This window comes from Pleurodeles waltl, chromosome 8, assembly GCF_031143425.1.
Source record: "Pleurodeles waltl isolate 20211129_DDA chromosome 8, aPleWal1.hap1.20221129, whole genome shotgun sequence".
Taxonomy (NCBI): domain Eukaryota; kingdom Metazoa; phylum Chordata; class Amphibia; order Caudata; family Salamandridae; genus Pleurodeles; species Pleurodeles waltl.
In genome coordinates this window covers 68,268,966-68,285,928 of record NC_090447.1, presented here as the reverse complement: position 1 = coordinate 68,285,928, position 16,963 = coordinate 68,268,966, and the positions used below count along the sequence as shown (strand labels likewise).

The following is a 16,963-nucleotide window of genomic DNA, read 5'->3' as shown; positions in this document are numbered from 1 at the left end:
ATAGCTTGTTTTTGACAGGTAAGCTGTCAGCAGTGTCAATGTCATGGACACACCAATTGGTGAGTCCCAGGGTCAGGGAGAACAGACTAGCAAACTGCTCCAAAAAAAATCTGCAGTCTTTTTGTTGCTGGTCTGTCAACTTGGGAGAGAGTACCACTCCCTCCACTGACCCATCTTGTTCATTTGAGGACAGGAGGTCTGGCAGAGGTTCACTCTCCTCCTCCTTCTCTTCATCAGTGACCATCAGCATGGTCATGTCTGCCCTGTCCTGGTGGGGTTTCAATCTGTTGACATGCAGGATCCTATAAGGATTCCTGGGGGTGCCAAGGTCCACCAAGTAAGCAAACTCACCCTTTTTCTCCACAATTGGATAGGGCCCAGTCCATTTGGCCTGACGTGCCCTAGGAGCCATGGGCTCCAAAACCCACACCAGCTGTCCTGGGTGATACTCAGGCATGGTGGCCTTCTGGTCATGCCAGAGCTTCATGAGCTCTTGGCTGGCCTCCAGGATTCTGCATGCCTTCTTCATGTACTCATCCATGCATGATTGCAGGCCCAGTGCATAATCCAGCACATTCTCCTTGGACTCTTTGAGAGGCTTCTCCCAAGACTCTCTGACCAAGCACAATGGGCCTCTTACAGGGTGCCCAAACAGTAATTCAAAGGTGCTGAATCCAACCCCCTTCTGTGGCACCTCTCTGTAGGCAAACAGCAGGCATGGGAAGAGAACATCAAATCTCCTCCTGAGTTTGTCAGACAAACCCATGATCATGCCCCTCAAGGTCTTATTAAATCTTTCTACCAGACCGTTGGTCTGTGGATGATAGGGGGTGGTGAACTTATAAGTAACACCACACTCATCCCACATGGCTTTCATATAGGCAGACATAAAATGTGTGCCCCTATCTGAGGCCACCTCCTTGGGGAATCCCACTCTGGTGAACACACCAAGTAGGGCCCTAGCCACTCTGGGAGCAGTGACTGTCCGGAGGGGTATTGCCTCAGGGTACCTGGTGGCATGGCCCACTACCACCAAAATGTACCAGTTGCCTGAGGCAGTTGGTGGGTCTAGGGGACCAACAATGTCAATCCCCACCCTCTCAAAGGGAGTCCCAACCACTGGCAGTGGTATCAAGGGAGCCTTTGGCTCGCCCCCTGCCTTGCCACTGGCTTGGCAGGTAACACAGGAGCTGCAAAACTCCATTACTTTTTCTGACATTTGGGGCCAATAAAAATGGTTTACCAGCCTGTTCCAGGTCTTGGCCTGTCCCAAATGTCCAGCTAAGGGAATATCATGGCTTAAAGTGAGGAGGAATTCTCTATACTTCTGGGGGACCACTACTCTCCTGGTTGCCCCTGGTTTGGGGTCCCTTGCCTCAGTGTAGAGAACTCCATCCTCCCAGTAAACCTTGTGGGTCCCACTGATATGCCCTTGTTCTTGCCTGGCAGCAGTCTGCCTTAGGCCCTCAAGAGTGGGACACTCTCTTTGTCCCTGGCACAACTCTTCTCTGGTGGGCCCACCTGCCCCTTGCAGTTCTGCCAAGTCAGGCAGAGCTTGCAGGGGAAGTGGCCCTCCCTCAGAGGTCAAGTCCTCCCCCTCAGGTTTGGATTCCTACTGATCCTCTGTACTTGTGGGGGCTGGCAAGCCAGACCCAGTGCCCTTTCTCTTCTTCTTGGAGGCTTGGCCCATTGTTCCAGGGTCCAAGTGTCCAGCACTTCTTTGTTGTGCTGCCTGTGACCTGGTCACAGCACACACCCATTCAGGGAGGTCCAGCATCTGTGCATGGACCCTTCTTTCCACCTCTGACCATTCAGATGCTTCAAGATAATTTCCACGCAGACACTCTACTGGGAAGGCAGGAGCTACAGCTACCTTCCCAGGGCTAGTCACACCTCCCCATTCCAGGCTCATCGTGGCCATGGGATGGAGTTAAGTTCTGCTATCTGCATAAGTCACTTGTTGGAAGACACCAGGAAAGACCTGTTCTGGAGAAACCAGCTTCTCTGTGACCATTGTCACACTGGCTCCTGTATTTCTCAGAGCTTCCACCTCAGTCCCATTGACTTTAGGCCTCTGCCTATACCTCTCCATGCTGGGAGCTAAGGTGGCCATAGTTGCAATGTCCACCCCACCCACGGATACTAAGGTTACCTCTGTGTACCCTGATCCCAGCCCTGGGCCAACTTCTACCAGCATCCCTACACTAGCAATCCCCTGGGATTGCCCACCAGTGGGGGGCTTTCTTGGAGCAGAGAGCATCTCCTCTTTTGTGTCGAGGTTGATGAGACTCAAAGCACTTGCCGGCCTTAGCAAGCTCCTGAAACTTTCCTGCTTTAACAGGATCATAATGCTTCCCCTGATACCCTTTCCCCTTAGAAGTGGAATGGCTCGGGGTCCCCCACCCTGAGAAGTTTTTAGGGACTCTTGTGAGGATTCCTTGGGGTTTTTATCATCTTTCCCTTGGTTTTTCCCCTGAGAAGAACCATGTCCTCCCTTTTTCTGATCACCCCCTGGGGGTTCTGGTTAACCCTAATTCTTAACCAGTCATCTGCTGCCTCCCCCAGCTCTCTGGGGTTGGTCAACTTAGAACCAACTAGATACTGGTGGAGCTTCTCTTGGACACAATTGGTTAGAAGGTGCTCCCTCATAATCAAATTGTACAGCCCCTCAAAGGTACTTATCTTGTTGCCCTGTATCCATCCCTCTAGTGCTTTAACTGAGTTGTCCACAAAGTCCACCCAGGACTGGGTGCTTGTCTTTTGGGTGTCCCTAAACTTGAGCCTATACTGCTCTGGGGTCAGACCAAACTTTTTAATCAAGCATCTCTTCATACTGGGGTATAAATCTGCCTCCTCCCCCTCAAGGTTAGGAGCCTATCCCTCCCAAAGTTGGGGACCAACTCCCAAAGAAGTGAACTCCAGTACTGAGGCTTAACTCTCCACATCTGGAGGGCCCTCTCAAAGGCCCCCAGCCACTTATCTATGTCATCCCCAGCTACATAGGCAGGAACCACCCCCTTGGGTAATCTGGGGCAAACCCCCCACCCATGGACACCTCAGCTTCTTTGTAGCTGCCACCATCTCTTTTCTCTTCCCTTGACCACTTTTTCTTTTCTAGGGCCAGCTTTTCTGCCTCCAAAGCTATAAATGCTAGCTGGTCCTCCAGCTCTCTTCACCTGAGGGACAGGTTCTCTCCTCCTGAAGGGACCCCCTTCCCCCAACTAGCTTTGGGTATGACTCTAGTAACTGTGTGTAGTGAGGACTGGTCTTCCTCCTCCTCACTTAGGCTCAGATGCCCTCCCTCCCCTGAGTGGTTGGAGCTAGCATCCTCCCCTGCTTCTTCCTCCTCTGGAGCTTCCTCTGGGCCTACTTCTTGGGCCTCAGCCCATACTGTCAGGGATTTAATCAGGACATGCTTCCTGAGGTCAGTGGTTGCAGGCAACCCCCTTGCAGTACACAACCCCCTAAGCTGGACTACTGTCAGTGTGGGTAGGCTAGCCAGATCAAGCTCCATGGTTCCCTAGTTTTGTGTCAACAAAAAACCTTTTGCAAAAATTAGAAACAAGAATTTAGAAAAATCACAAAAATGCAATAATTGAAATGAATCCAAATTAAAAATTAAATTTTTTTTTGCACTAGGACAATTTAAAGGATTTTTAATTTGTTTTACTTAAAACTGTAATGTGATACTGAACACAAGTACAGGATCCCACCACTGCGCACCAAAAATGTTGGAAAATGGGTTATTGGTAAGGGCATGTAGGTACCTACACTTAGCAATAGGCCACTAACCTCCACTTAGGTCCAGTTAGGTCTGAGTAAATTAAACCCAGCTCAACCCTTGGTAACTTGGCTACGAGAGACAAGGCTTAACTTAGGAGAGAGAGTGTAAAGCATTCAAATATCACAAAACAGTAATTAAATAATACACAGGAAATCCAAAATCAATTTATAAAAATAGATTATATTTTTATCTTTAAAATGACACAAAAACGAATAAAATCGGATAAGGGGAACCGGAGATATGAATTTTTAAAGAATTATCGTTTACTAGCGCCTAGAAACAAAAAGCGCCAATCTGGTCATCTGGTCGCACCTCGACCGGGGCAAAGTCAAAGTTTAAGGCCGACGCGATGGAGCCCGGCTCGGCTACAGCCCGCGGGAGGCACCGGTCAAAAGGTTACCTTCGGACTTAGTCGTTTTTCTGAAGATTTACTTCAGCAGGACGAACCTGCCAGTCCAATCCGACCTCCTGGAACTCTTCTCCGGATATGCGTCGCGGGAGCCCTCGGTGGAGATTTTTACCTTCGGACTTAGTCGGTTTTTCGAGGTGAAAAACCTGGATCTTGATCCGACGTCCTTGGAGCCCTCCACGGATACGCTGGCTGGGAGGTCCCGGTCAACTTCCCACGTTCGGACTTACGGGGTCATTTCAACCCTGGCGGTCAGAGACCGCCATGGCTAAAGTGGCATCCGTACCGCCAACAGGCTGGCGGTACGGAGACCCATATTTCGACCACTGCCCTGGGGATTATGACTCCCCTACCGCCAGCCTGTTTCTGGCGGTTTGCACCGCCAGGAAGAGGATGGCGGTAAGGGGAGTCCTGGGGCCCCTGGGGGCCCCTGGACTGCCCCTAACAGGGCCCCGTGCAGCTTTTCACTGTCTGTGTAGCAGACAGTGAAAAATGCGACGGGTGCAACTGCACCCGTTGCACGGCCGCAACACCTATGTTGAGGCTGCATCCCCGCTGGGCCGGCGGGCGTAAACTAGGTTTGCACCCGCTGGCCCAGCGGGGATGTTGTAATGGGGAGCACGGGAGTGCGGCTGCATTGGCGGCCGCACAGCGGTTACAGCTTCCGCCCGCCAAGCTTGTAATGACCCCCTTAGTCTCTTTTTTTTTAGATTTTCTTCACCGGGACGAACCTGCAAGTCAGGTCAGGTCGCGGTTGAGGGAAGCCGGCTAGAGTTGCTGCCGTGGGTTGGTCCCTCTATGGAGCTTTTTTCAAAAGTTCTCCAAACTTCTCCAAACTTCTGGATATTCTCCCAGATGTTCCTTTAAGGTTCTTTTGGGGGTCCACAGCTCACCCCAAGGTTCCAGAAGACCTGAGATTATCCTTTGGGGTGTGGACTACAACTCCCAGAATGCACCTGGCTCAAACTCCTTTTTTGGCCACTGGACAGTGGTCAGCTGGTCGGTTTCTTCAGGAGTTGGTGCAGGAGACTCTGGTTAGCAATTTTTCACCTGTAGCAAACAGGGAGTCCCTCCTTGAACCAGTTGAAGCCAGGCAAAGTCCTTCTTGTGGTGAAGCCCAAGTGTGCAGCTGGTGCAGTCCTTCAGAGTACAGGGTCCAGGTGCAGGCCAGGGGTCCAGCAGGGCAGTCCTTCTTCTCCTGTGGTTCTTCCTTGATGGAATCTGAAGGGGAACTGAGGTGTGGGTGCAGGTCTGCCACTTTTATCCCTGCTCCTGGGTGAAAAACAGGGGGCTCCTGGTTCTCCAATCAGGTGCAGGGTCCTTCCCCCTGTGATGACCACTTCCTGGGAAGTGTGGCAAAAATCAATCCCAGGGAGCAACATTCCTCAAAAATCCATCATGGCTGAAAGTGATTTTTGGAGGTTACATCTGGCTGATGCCATCCACCGGTGTGGCTAAAAATCCTAAACACACTCCTCTCCTCCCCTCTCCTAATCTAATCAAGGGGGCACCTAGTTGTCTGGGTTTGCAGGATGTGGGGGTGTTGCTGGGTTTCTCCAAATGTCCTTCTCTGCCTTTGAAGACCAGTTTGGCAGCCCTCCCCCTTCCTGCCTCACCATCTGCTGAGGGGAGATCTCCTCCCACAGGCACATCTCTTTGTGTGAAGCCAGGCCACTTCACACCTCATCAAGGCAGCCTGGCCAGGCTGCCAGAGGCTGGCCAATCAGAGCACAGCAGCAAAAACACTGCAGGGTTGAAGTTGGCAACTTTTCAGGTAAAGTTTAAAACTCTTTACCTGAACAAGTTATATTAAATCCAACAACTGGAGTTGTGGGATTTATTATAACCATTAATTTGATACCAAACACTTTGTATCTGTCACTTAAGGGGACTTTTAAAATTAAAATAGAGTCTCCCCACTCTAGCCTATGGAGGCCATTCACTACAATGAGGGGAAAACGAATTTGGCTGTTTTACCTCACCAGGGCTTATAAAACTATTTTTCTAAGGTCCCTGCTTATAGTTACATGGCACCCAGCCTTAGGGGCACAGAGTCCCCTGCACCAACTCAGAGCTTCTGGAACCTTGGGGTGAACTGTGGACCTCAAAAGGACCTAAAAGGACATCTGGAAAAAAATCCAGAACTTTGGAGAACTTTGGAGAACTTTTGGAAAAAAGCTCCATAGAGAGACCGACCCGCCGCAGCAACTTTAGCCGGCTTGTCTCAACCGCGACCCGGCCTGACTTGCAGGTTCGTCCCGGTGAAGAAAATCTCCAAAAAAGAGACTTGACTGTCCGAACGTAGGAAGTTGAACGGGACCTCCCAGTCAGCGTATCCGAGGAGGGCTCAAAGGACGTCGGATCAAGATTCAGGATTGCCCCGGTCGAAGGATTTTCATCTCGAAAAAACGACTACGTCCGAAGGTAAACTTTTGACTGAGGCCTCCCGCGGGCTGTAGTCGAGCCGGGCTCCACCGCGGTCAGCCTTAAACTTTGACTTCGCCCCGGTCGAGGTGCACCCAGATGACCAGATTGGCACTTTTTGTTTCTATGCGTTAGAAAGCAATAATTCTTTAAAAATTCATATCTCCGGTTCCCCTTATCCGATTTTATTCGTTTTGGTGTCATTTTAAAGATAAAAATATTTCCTATTTTTATAAATTGATTTTGGGTTTTTAAACTATTTCCTGTGTTTTATTTAATTACTGTTTTGTGATATTAGAATGCTTTATGCTTTGTCTCCTAAGTTAAGCCTTGTTGCTCGTTGCCAAGCTACCAAGGGTTGAGCTGGGTTTAATTTACTGAGACCTGACTGGACCTAAGTGGAGGTTAGTGGCCTATTGCTATGTGTAGGTACTTACCTGCCCTTACCAATAACCCATTTTCCAACAACAGTCAAACACACTGACATCAGGCAGAAATTGGAGGTAACATGCCAAAAAGAGGGGACTTTCCTACAGTCTCACTACATGGTTATACCTGCAGATGCAAGTTCCATAATGCCTCATAATGGTCAGGTTGGACAGAGAGTATAAGACTAGACATTAATGAGGGACTTGCCACCTTTGAGTGAAACCGTCAGGTTGAAATACATTGGACAGTTGCTTTGATGTTTGTTGAACAAAATACACTTTGGAGCTCACAGTATGCAGTGCGGTCATTTCTTTCGGCAAGAAGATTGAGTATGGTCAGCCTCCAAAAGGTGGCACCAGCTGGAGTTGAACTTCATTCACACTGCCACGTTGTGAAGGATATCCTTTTTTTAAGCCCTTCTTGGGCAAATCAAATCCATAATCCAATTCATAATCCTTTAACAATCACAATAATGTCATACCTTGACTAAACCGCCTAAAAGTCCTGGACCCTAGTAAAGCAATAAACAAACAGAGGTTAAATTATATTTAAAACCACTTATAAAAATCACCTCTCCAAAATTCAATGCCCAGAGATGACTACCAAACTCAGTCTTGTTATAACTGTAAATACATTGAAATTGAAATTGCATGTATATAGTTCTTACCAGTTGGCCTTTACGTCGAGCAGAACATTAGTTATTTAGTGTTCCCCTTGCAAGCCAAAAGAAACCATTCTAAGCAGTTTCCATGTATTTACTCTGGTTTCTTTGCAGTACATTAGTGACTTAAGTGTGATGATTAGAAGTGACTATTTGAGAAGCAAGTACTTGCTAAAATTGATAGATATTGTGGTAAAGTGAAAAAAAAAAACTTATTTATATACAGAAGAGGAATGCAGAATCTAGAATGTAGAAGGGAAGCCCAGGTGCATTCAAAATAAATAAGGGTAGGGGGGTAAAAGTAAAAGTGGATTCAAGACCAGTTATTAAAGCAGGATTTTAAGGAATATGCCAGGTGGAGATTTGTTGCGATAGCATGCAATCTGATGATGTAATCCTGTGGAAAGAAGCAGTTGAAATTCTAATAATAAAGAATGTGGCTTTTAGCAGGCTTGCTAGAGACACTTTTAACGATGTGGCAGATTTTTATGTCATGGCAGACAAGAAGGCCAATGCTTGTTGAGACCCCTTTATGAGTGATCATCAACCAGTAGGAAATCATGCACATTCCAGTACCCATAATTACAATTTGACAACATCACCATTGCCCCACTGTATGTAATGCAAGCAATAGTTTCAAATACCAGAAAGATCCCTATTGACATACATATATAATACAATTATAAATAGTGCATAATATAAATGTATGATATGTAAACACCCACCAATGTGTTTTATGTATATTGTATAGAAACAAACACACACACACACACACATACACACACACACAAACACACATTCACTAAAAAAATACTAAGGTTACCGTGATATTATAGTTAGATAATTTAGATGCCTATGTCAGTTAAGTGTACAGAATTAACAAAACCAAAAAGTAATGATGTTTAGTTATTTAAAGCAACTATAACTGGTGTCCTGAAGTAACTATAACTAGTGCCCCCTATGCATTAGCGTATATAATGTATATATTGTTGAAGGCACATATATTTTTTGGTAATTCTTCATTACTCTTTGACACTAAATTACCAATAATTACATATTGACCCTCCTCCTGTGATTAAGACTTATTTGGAGTAAAACTTCCTACAATGAGAACACATTTATAGAGGGCAAGAGGCTGCTTGTATTCACTATTCATTTTCTGCGGCATTTACACTGTTTCTTAGCACGAAATGCCTCCTCATTTCCATTTTGGAACTGAAGTTGTATTTCGTGGTAAGAAAAAAGCGTGTAATGCCGGGAGTAATTTGAGGGTGCTGGAAAGTGGTTTATTAGAAAGGACAGGTAGGCACCCACACTTAGTAATAAGGTCACAATCTCAAATAAGGTCCAGTCAAGGTCTCAATAAATTAATTCTAGCTCAACTCTTGGTAGTTTGTCCCATGAGCTGTTAGGTTTAACTTAGGAGAGAGGTGTGAAAAGTATTTAATATCAACACAACATCAAATAGGTAAAAGACAACACAGCCTGATTACATGTTTGGCGGTTGTATTGCCAGACCGCCTTGGCTGTGGTCCCAAGTACACTGTTGAGTCGGTGGTCTTTCACCCGCCCAGTTATGATGCATGCAGCCTGAACTGCTACTTTTGTACTCTGCTGTCGGCAGGGCCATGGCTTCCCGACGAGCAGATTACAAAAACACAGTGGCACTGTTGGTCCCCTTGAGGCGGTTCCCCAACAGAGGTAGGGTGTTGCAGTACGTGCTCAGCAGTGCACCATAACAGTGACCGTTGGATGGATACAAATACAACACACTTGATGTTCTTTGCCCAAGTGGACACACCTGCGAATCATACTTTAAGACATACCCCAATCCAGACCATGATCCTTTGCCAGTCCACAGGAGAACAGCTATTTGGGCACCTTTTGGTGAGAGAAGGAGGCAGGCCTTTTTCCCCATACCTATTACCACTCACCACACACTTTGCCAGCACTTATTTTTTATCATCCCTTTCTGTAGTTTTTGTTGAGCTCCTACTAACTTTAACTTGGGGATATATCATGGCCAAAATATCCATGTTTTTCAGAGGCAGAGTTTTAAGTCTTGGTGGATGAAATAATAAGAGCAGAGCCACAGTTGTTTGGAGCAGAGGTTCAAAATACCACCATTTGTCAGAAAAGTGGCATGTGGTCCAGAATAGTAGACAGTGGATGCTGTAGGTACCACGTTGTGCACACAGGAAGAAATTAGGAAAGAGGTGAGGGGGAAGGAACACTCCATGGCCTCCAAGCAATACCTGGAGGCCCAGATGACTGGTGGTGGTCCTCTCGGTACCCCAATCAGACAGTTTTCAGTGGGAGGAGAAGGTCTTGCAGCTCTTACCTCCTGAAGGCTTGACAGGAATACCTGGTCTGCTAGAGTCTGGTAGGTTACATGTCACTGTCACAAAGCCTCAATGTTTCTGTTTGCATCTAATCCAGCTTCTGCCATTATTCTGTCTACCTAGTTTCCTAACATGTAATCCCCAGAGTATCAGAGATGTTATTTTTCAGTGTCTGTGTAGCAGACAGTGAAAAATGCGACGGGTGCAACTGCACCCGTTGCACGGCCGCAACACCGCCGGCTCCATTAGGAGCCGGCTCCTATGTTGAGGCTGCATCCCCGCTGGGCCGGCGGGCGTAAACTAGGTTTGCACCCGCTGGCCCAGCGGGGATGTTGTAATGGGGAGCACGGGAGTGCGGCTGCATTGGCGGCCGCACAGCAGTTACAGCTTCCGCCCGCCAAGCTTGTAATGACCCCCTTAGTCTCTTTTTTTGGAGATTTTCTTCACCGGGACGAACCTGCAAGTCAGGTCAGGTCACGGTTGAGGGAAGCCGGCTTGAGTTGCTGCCGTGGGTTGGTCCCTCTATGGAGCTTTTTTCAAAAGTTCTCCAAACTTCTCCAAACTTCTGGATATTCTCCCAGATGTTCCTTTAAGGTTCTTTTGGGGGTCCACAGCTCACCCCAAGGTTCCAGAAGACCTGAGATTATCCTTTGGGGTGTGGACTACAACTCCCAGAATGCACCTGGCTCAAACTCCTTTTTGGCCACTGGACAGTGGTCAGCTGGTCGGTTTCTTCAGGAGTTGGTGCAGGAGACTCTGGTTAGCAATTTTTCACTTGTAGCAAACAGGGAGTCCCTCCTTGAACCAGTTGAAGCCAGGCAAAGTCCTTCTTGTGGTGAAGCCCAAGTGTGCAGCTGGTGCAGTCCTTCAGAGTACAGGGTCCAGGTGCAGGCCAGGGGTCCAGCAGGGCAGTCCTTCTTCTCCTGTGGTTCTTCCTTGATGGAATCTGAAGGGGAACTGAGGTGTGGGTGCAGGTCTGCCACTTTTATCCCTGCTCCTGGGTGAAAAACAGGGGGCTCCTGGTTCTCCAATCAGGTGCAGGGTCCTTCCCCCTGTGATGACCACTTCCTGGGAAGTGTGGCAAAAATCAATCCCAGGGAGCAACATTCCTCAAAAATCCATCATGGCTGAAAGTGATTTTTGGAGGTTACATCTGGCTGAGGCCACCCACCGGTGTGGCTAAAAATCCTAAACACACTCCTCTCCTCCCCTCTCCTAATCTAATCAAGGGGGCACCTAGTTGTCTGGGTTTGCAGGATGTGGGGGTGTTGCTGGGTTTCTCCAAATGTCCTTCTCTGCCTTTGAAGACCAGTTTGGCAGCCCTCCCCCTTCCTGCCTCACCATCTGCTGAGGGGAGATCTCCTCCCACAGGCACATCTCTTTGTGTGAAGCCAGGCCACTTCACACCTCATCAAGGCAGCCTGGCCAGGCTGCCAGAGGCTGGCCAATCAGAGCACAGCAGCAAAAACACTGCAGGGTTGAAGTTGGCAACTTTTCAGGTAAAGTTTAAAACTCTTTACCTGAACAAGTTATATTAAATCCAACAACTGGAGTTGTGGGATTTATTATAACCATTAATTTGATACCAAACACTTGGTATCTGTCACTTAAGGGGACTTTTAAAATTAAAATAGAGTCTCCCCACTCTAGCCTATGGAGGCCATTCACTACAATGAGGGGAAAACGAATTTGGCTGTTTTACCTCACCAGGGCTTATAAAACTATTTTTCTAAGGTCCCTGCTTATAGTTACATGGCACCCAGCCTTAGGGGCACAGAGTCCCCTGCACCAACTCAGAGCTTCTGGAACCTTGGGGTGAACTGTGGACCTCAAAAGGACCTAAAAGGACATCTGGAAAAAAATCCAGAACTTTGGAGAACTTTGGAGAACTTTGGAGAACTTTTGGAAAAAAGCTCCATAGAGAGACCGACCCGCCGCAGCAACTTTAGCCGGCTTGTCTCAACCGCGACCCGGCCTGACTTGCAGGTTCGTCCCGGTGAAGAAAATCTCCAAAAAAGAGACTTGACTGTCCGAACGTAGGAAGTTGAACGGGACCTCCCAGCCAGCGTATCCGAGGAGGGCTCAAAGGACGTCGGATCAAGATTCAGGATTGCCCCGGTCGAAGGATTTTCATCTCGAAAAAACGACTACGTCCGAAGGTAAACTTTTGACTGAGGCCTCCCGCGGGCTGTAGCCGAGCCGGGCTCCACCGCGGTCAGCCTTAAACTTTGACTTCGCCCCGGTCGAGGTGCAACCAGATGACCAGATTGGCACTTTTTGTTTCTATGCGTTAGAAAGCAATAATTCTTTAAAAATTCATATCTGCGGTTCCCCTTATCCGATTTTATTCGTTTTGGTGTCATTTTAAAGATAAAAATATTTCCTATTTTTATAAATTGATTTTGGGTTTTTAAACTATTTCCTGTGTTTTATTTAATTACTGTTTTGTGATATTAGAATGCTTTATGCTTTGTCTCCTAAGTTAAGCCTTGTTGCTCGTTGCCAAGCTACCAAGGGTTGAGCTGGGTTTAATTTACTGAGACCTGACTGGACCTAAGTGGAGGTTAGTGGCCTATTGCTATGTGTAAGTACTTACCTGCCCTTACCAATAACCCATTTTCCAACAACAGTCAAACACACTGACATCAGGCAGAAATTGGAGGTAACATGCCAAAAAGAGGGGACTTTCCTACAGTCTCACTACATGGTTATACCTGCAGATGCAAGTTCCATAATGCCTCATAATGGTCAGGTTGGACAGAGAGTATAAGACTAGACATTAATGAGGGACTTGCCACCTTTGAGTGAAACCGTCAGGTTGAAATACATTGGACAGTTGCTTTGATGTTTGTTGAACAAAATACACTTTGGAGCTCACAGTATGCAGTGCGGTCATTTCTTTCGGCAAGAAGATTGAGTATGGTCAGCCTCCAAAAGGTGGCACCAGCTGGAGTTGAACTTCATTCACACTGCCACGTTGTGAAGGATATCCTTTTTTTAAGCCCTTCTTGGGCAAATCAAATCCATAATCCAATTCATAATCCTTTAACAATCACAATAATGTCATACCTTGACTAAACCGCCTAAAAGTCCTGGACCCTAGTAAAGCAATAAACAAATAGAGGTTAAATTATATTTAAAACCACTTATAAAAATCACCTCTCCAAAATTCAATGCCCATAGATGACTACCAAACTCAGTCTTGTTATAACTGTAAATACATTGAAATTGAAATTGCATGTATATAGTTCTTACCAGTTGGCCTTTACGTCGAGCAGAACATTAGTTATTTAGTGTTCCCCTTGCAAGCCAAAAGAAACCATTCTAAGCAGTTTCCATGTATTTACTCTGGTTTCTTTGCAGTACATTAGTGACTTAAGTGTGATGATTAGAAGTGACTATTTGAGAAGCAAGTACTTGCTAAAATTGATAGATATTGTGGTAAAGTGAAAAAAAAAACTTATTTATATACAGAAGAGGAATGCAGAATCTAGAATGTAGAAGGGAAGCCCAGGTGCATTCAAAATAAATAAGGGTAGGGGGGTAAAAGTAAAAGTGGATTCAAGACCAGTTATTAAAGCAGGATTTTAAGGAATATGCCAGGTGGAGATTTGTTGCGATAGCATGCAATCTGATGATGTAATCCTGTGGAAAGAAGCAGTTGAAATTCTAATAATAAAGAATGTGGCTTTTAGCAGGCTTGCTAGAGACACTTTTAACGATGTGGCAGATTTTTATGTCATGGCAGACAAGAAGGCCAATGCTTGTTGAGACCCCTTTATGAGTGATCATCAACCAGTAGGAAATCATGCACATTCCAGTACCCATAATTACAATTTGACAACATCACCATTGCCCCACTGTATGTAATGCAAGCAATAGTTTCAAATACCAGAAAGATCCCTATTGACATACATATATAATACAATTATAAATAGTGCATAATATAAATGTATGATATGTAAACACCCACCAATGTGTTTTATGTATATTGTATAGAAACAAACACACACACACACACACACATACACACACACACAAACACACATTCACTAAAAAAATACTAAGGTTACTGTGATATTATAGTTAGATAATTTAGATGCCTATGTCAGTTAAGTGTACAGAATTAACAAAACCAAAAAGTAATCATGTTTAGTTATTTAAAGCAACTATAACTGGTGTCCTGAAGTAACTATAACTAGTGCCCCCTATGCATTAGCGTATATAATGTATATATTGTTGAAGGCACATATATTTTTTGGTAATTCTTCATTACTCTTTGACACTAAATTACCAATAATTACATATTGACCCTCCTCCTGTGATTAAGACTTATTTGGAGTAAAACTTCCTACAATGAGAACACATTTATAGAGGGCAAGAGGCTGCTTGTATTCACTATTCATTTTCTGCGGCATTTACACTGTTTCTTAGCACGAAATGCCTCCTCATTTCCATTTTGGAACTGAAGTTGTATTTCGTGGTAAGAAAAAAGCGTGTAATGCCGGGAGTAATTTGAGGGTGCTGGAAAGTGGTTTATTAGAAAGGACAGGTAGGCACCCACACTTAGTAATAAGGTCACAATCTCAAATAAGGTCCAGTCAAGGTCTCAATAAATTAATTCTAGCTCAACTCTTGGTAGTTTGTCCCATGAGCTGTTAGGTTTAACTTAGGAGAGAGGTGTGTAAAGTATTTAATATCAACACAACATCAAATAGGTAAAAGACAACACAGCCTGATTACATGTTTGGCGGTTGTATTGCCAGACCGCCTTGGCTGTGGTCCCAAGTACACTGTTGAGTCGGTGGTCTTTCACCCGCCCAGTTATGATGCATGCAGCCTGAACTGCTACTTTTGTACTCTGCTGTCGGCAGGGCCATGGCTTCCCGACGAGCAGATTACAAAAACACAGTGGCACTGTTGGTCTCCTTGAGGCGGTTCCCCAACAGAGGTAGGGTGTTGCAGTACGTGCTCAGCAGTGCACCATAACAGTGACCGTTGGATGGATACAAATACAACACACTTGATGTTCTTTGCCCAAGTGGACACACCTGCGAATCATACTTTAAGACATACCCCAATCCAGACCATGATCCTTTGCCAGTCCACAGGAGAACAGCTATTTGGGCACCTTTTGGTGAGAGAAGGAGGCAGGCCTTTTTCCCCATACCTATTACCACTCACCACACACTTTGCCAGCACTTATTTTTTATCATCCCTTTCTGTAGTTTTTGTTGAGCTCCTACTAACTTTAACTTGGGGATATATCATGGCCAAAATATCCATGTTTTTCAGAGGCAGAGTTTTAAGTCTTGGTGGATGAAATAATAAGAGCAGAGCCACAGTTGTTTGGAGCAGAGGTTCAAAATACCACCATTTGTCAGAAAAGTGGCTTGTGGTCCAGAATAGTAGACAGTGGATGCTGTAGGTACCACGTTGTGCACACAGGAAGAAATTAGGAAAGAGGTGAGGGGGAAGGAACACTCCATGGCCTCCAAGCAATACCTGGAGGCCCAGATGACTGGTGGTGGTCCTCTCGGTACCCCAATCAGACAGTTTCAGTGGGAGGAGAAGGTCTTGCAGCTCTTACCTCCTGAAGGCTTGACAGGAATACCTGGTCTGCTAGAGTCTGGTAGGTTACATGTCACTGTCACACAGCCTCAATGTTCTGTTTGCACCTAATCCAGCTTCTGCCATCATTCTGTCTACCTAGTTTCCTAACATGTAATCCCCAGAGTATCAGAGATGTTATTTTTCAGTGTCAGGGTGTATTGTTGCATATAAGATTGCATGTAGCAAATACTACCCATGAGATGTGTCTCTAGGTAATTATACATCCCAACTGCATTGTGTGAACAGGTATGTTACACTAACCCTTTTGTATGCGTTGAAAGTACAGATTGTAAGTAGCACAACTACACTGAGGCCCTGTTTTTGTAACTGTAAACATAACAAAATTGTGGTTTTGACCATTCCCACATGTCTGACATATCACAACTGATGTCCTTTTATCAGGGAGTGAGCAATCTACCTACAATACTCTACTCAGAGGCATTTCTGCCTACTTTGTTTTATGTTGTCCTGGTCTCCTCAACTGAAACAAATGATGGAATGAGTGATACCATATCAAGTGTGTGGCCCAAATATTTGCAAGGCAATAAGTCAACTCAGCAGATTAGACCCATTGACTCTGTACTGCTCACATGACAACTATTATAAAATATACAACCAAGTTGTGTGATTGCCAATTTTGTAAACAGCTAGGCCTTGGAATGGTCAAATATACATGTTAACTCCCCACTGTATTGGCATGAATGTTTGTGAGATGTCATGTTCATCCCTCAATACAAAAACAACATCTCATGACATCTAATGAGCTGCTTAATATAAGTATATGTGTTTTAGGTATACAAATGTCTTGTCAAAAAGTTTGATATCACTGCAATATAGCACAATTATAATCTCTACCTAGTTTGTCTTCTTCTAGGTTTCTACTTAATGTGTCACAGAAGATTAGGTTGTAGATTACACACTTCCACCAATAACAAGATTTTCTATTTCCAACAGGTCGATGTGGCAGAGCACATGCCCAGAGGTTGGACAGACAAGAGACCCCCAACTCCACCCCAGGACCAAGACTTCAGAGATGACAATACTCCTGGTGATTTAGATGAGTGCTGGTGATCTGGTCAACCTAGGCAGACAGCAACAGTGAATGTTACTGGGCCTACAACCACACCTCCCACCCCAGCTACAGTACCTCAGCCAAAATCGTACACCACAACCTGTGTACCTAGCACATCAATGACTATTGTGTGCCCCCGACTGGATCCTGATGTAACAATCACCACCCCAGTTACAGAGGAGCCAGGAACCACTGGGAGTGAACAAGCTTGGCCAGGCTCATGGTGTGA

At 45.7% G+C, this 16,963-nt stretch overlaps 1 long non-coding RNA gene across 1 annotated transcript in view; it reads right to left on the bottom strand.

Moving 5' to 3' along the window:
- LOC138249056 (uncharacterized) overlaps positions 1-16,963 on the bottom strand; it is a 174,617-nt gene that overhangs the window by 74,946 nt on the left and 82,708 nt on the right. The window contains exons 2-3 of the long non-coding RNA XR_011194690.1: positions 13,119-13,148; positions 7,528-7,557 (exon numbers count right to left, since the gene is read on the bottom strand). This is a non-coding gene — a long non-coding RNA (uncharacterized lncRNA). The remainder of the gene's footprint in view (positions 1-7,527; positions 7,558-13,118; positions 13,149-16,963) is intronic.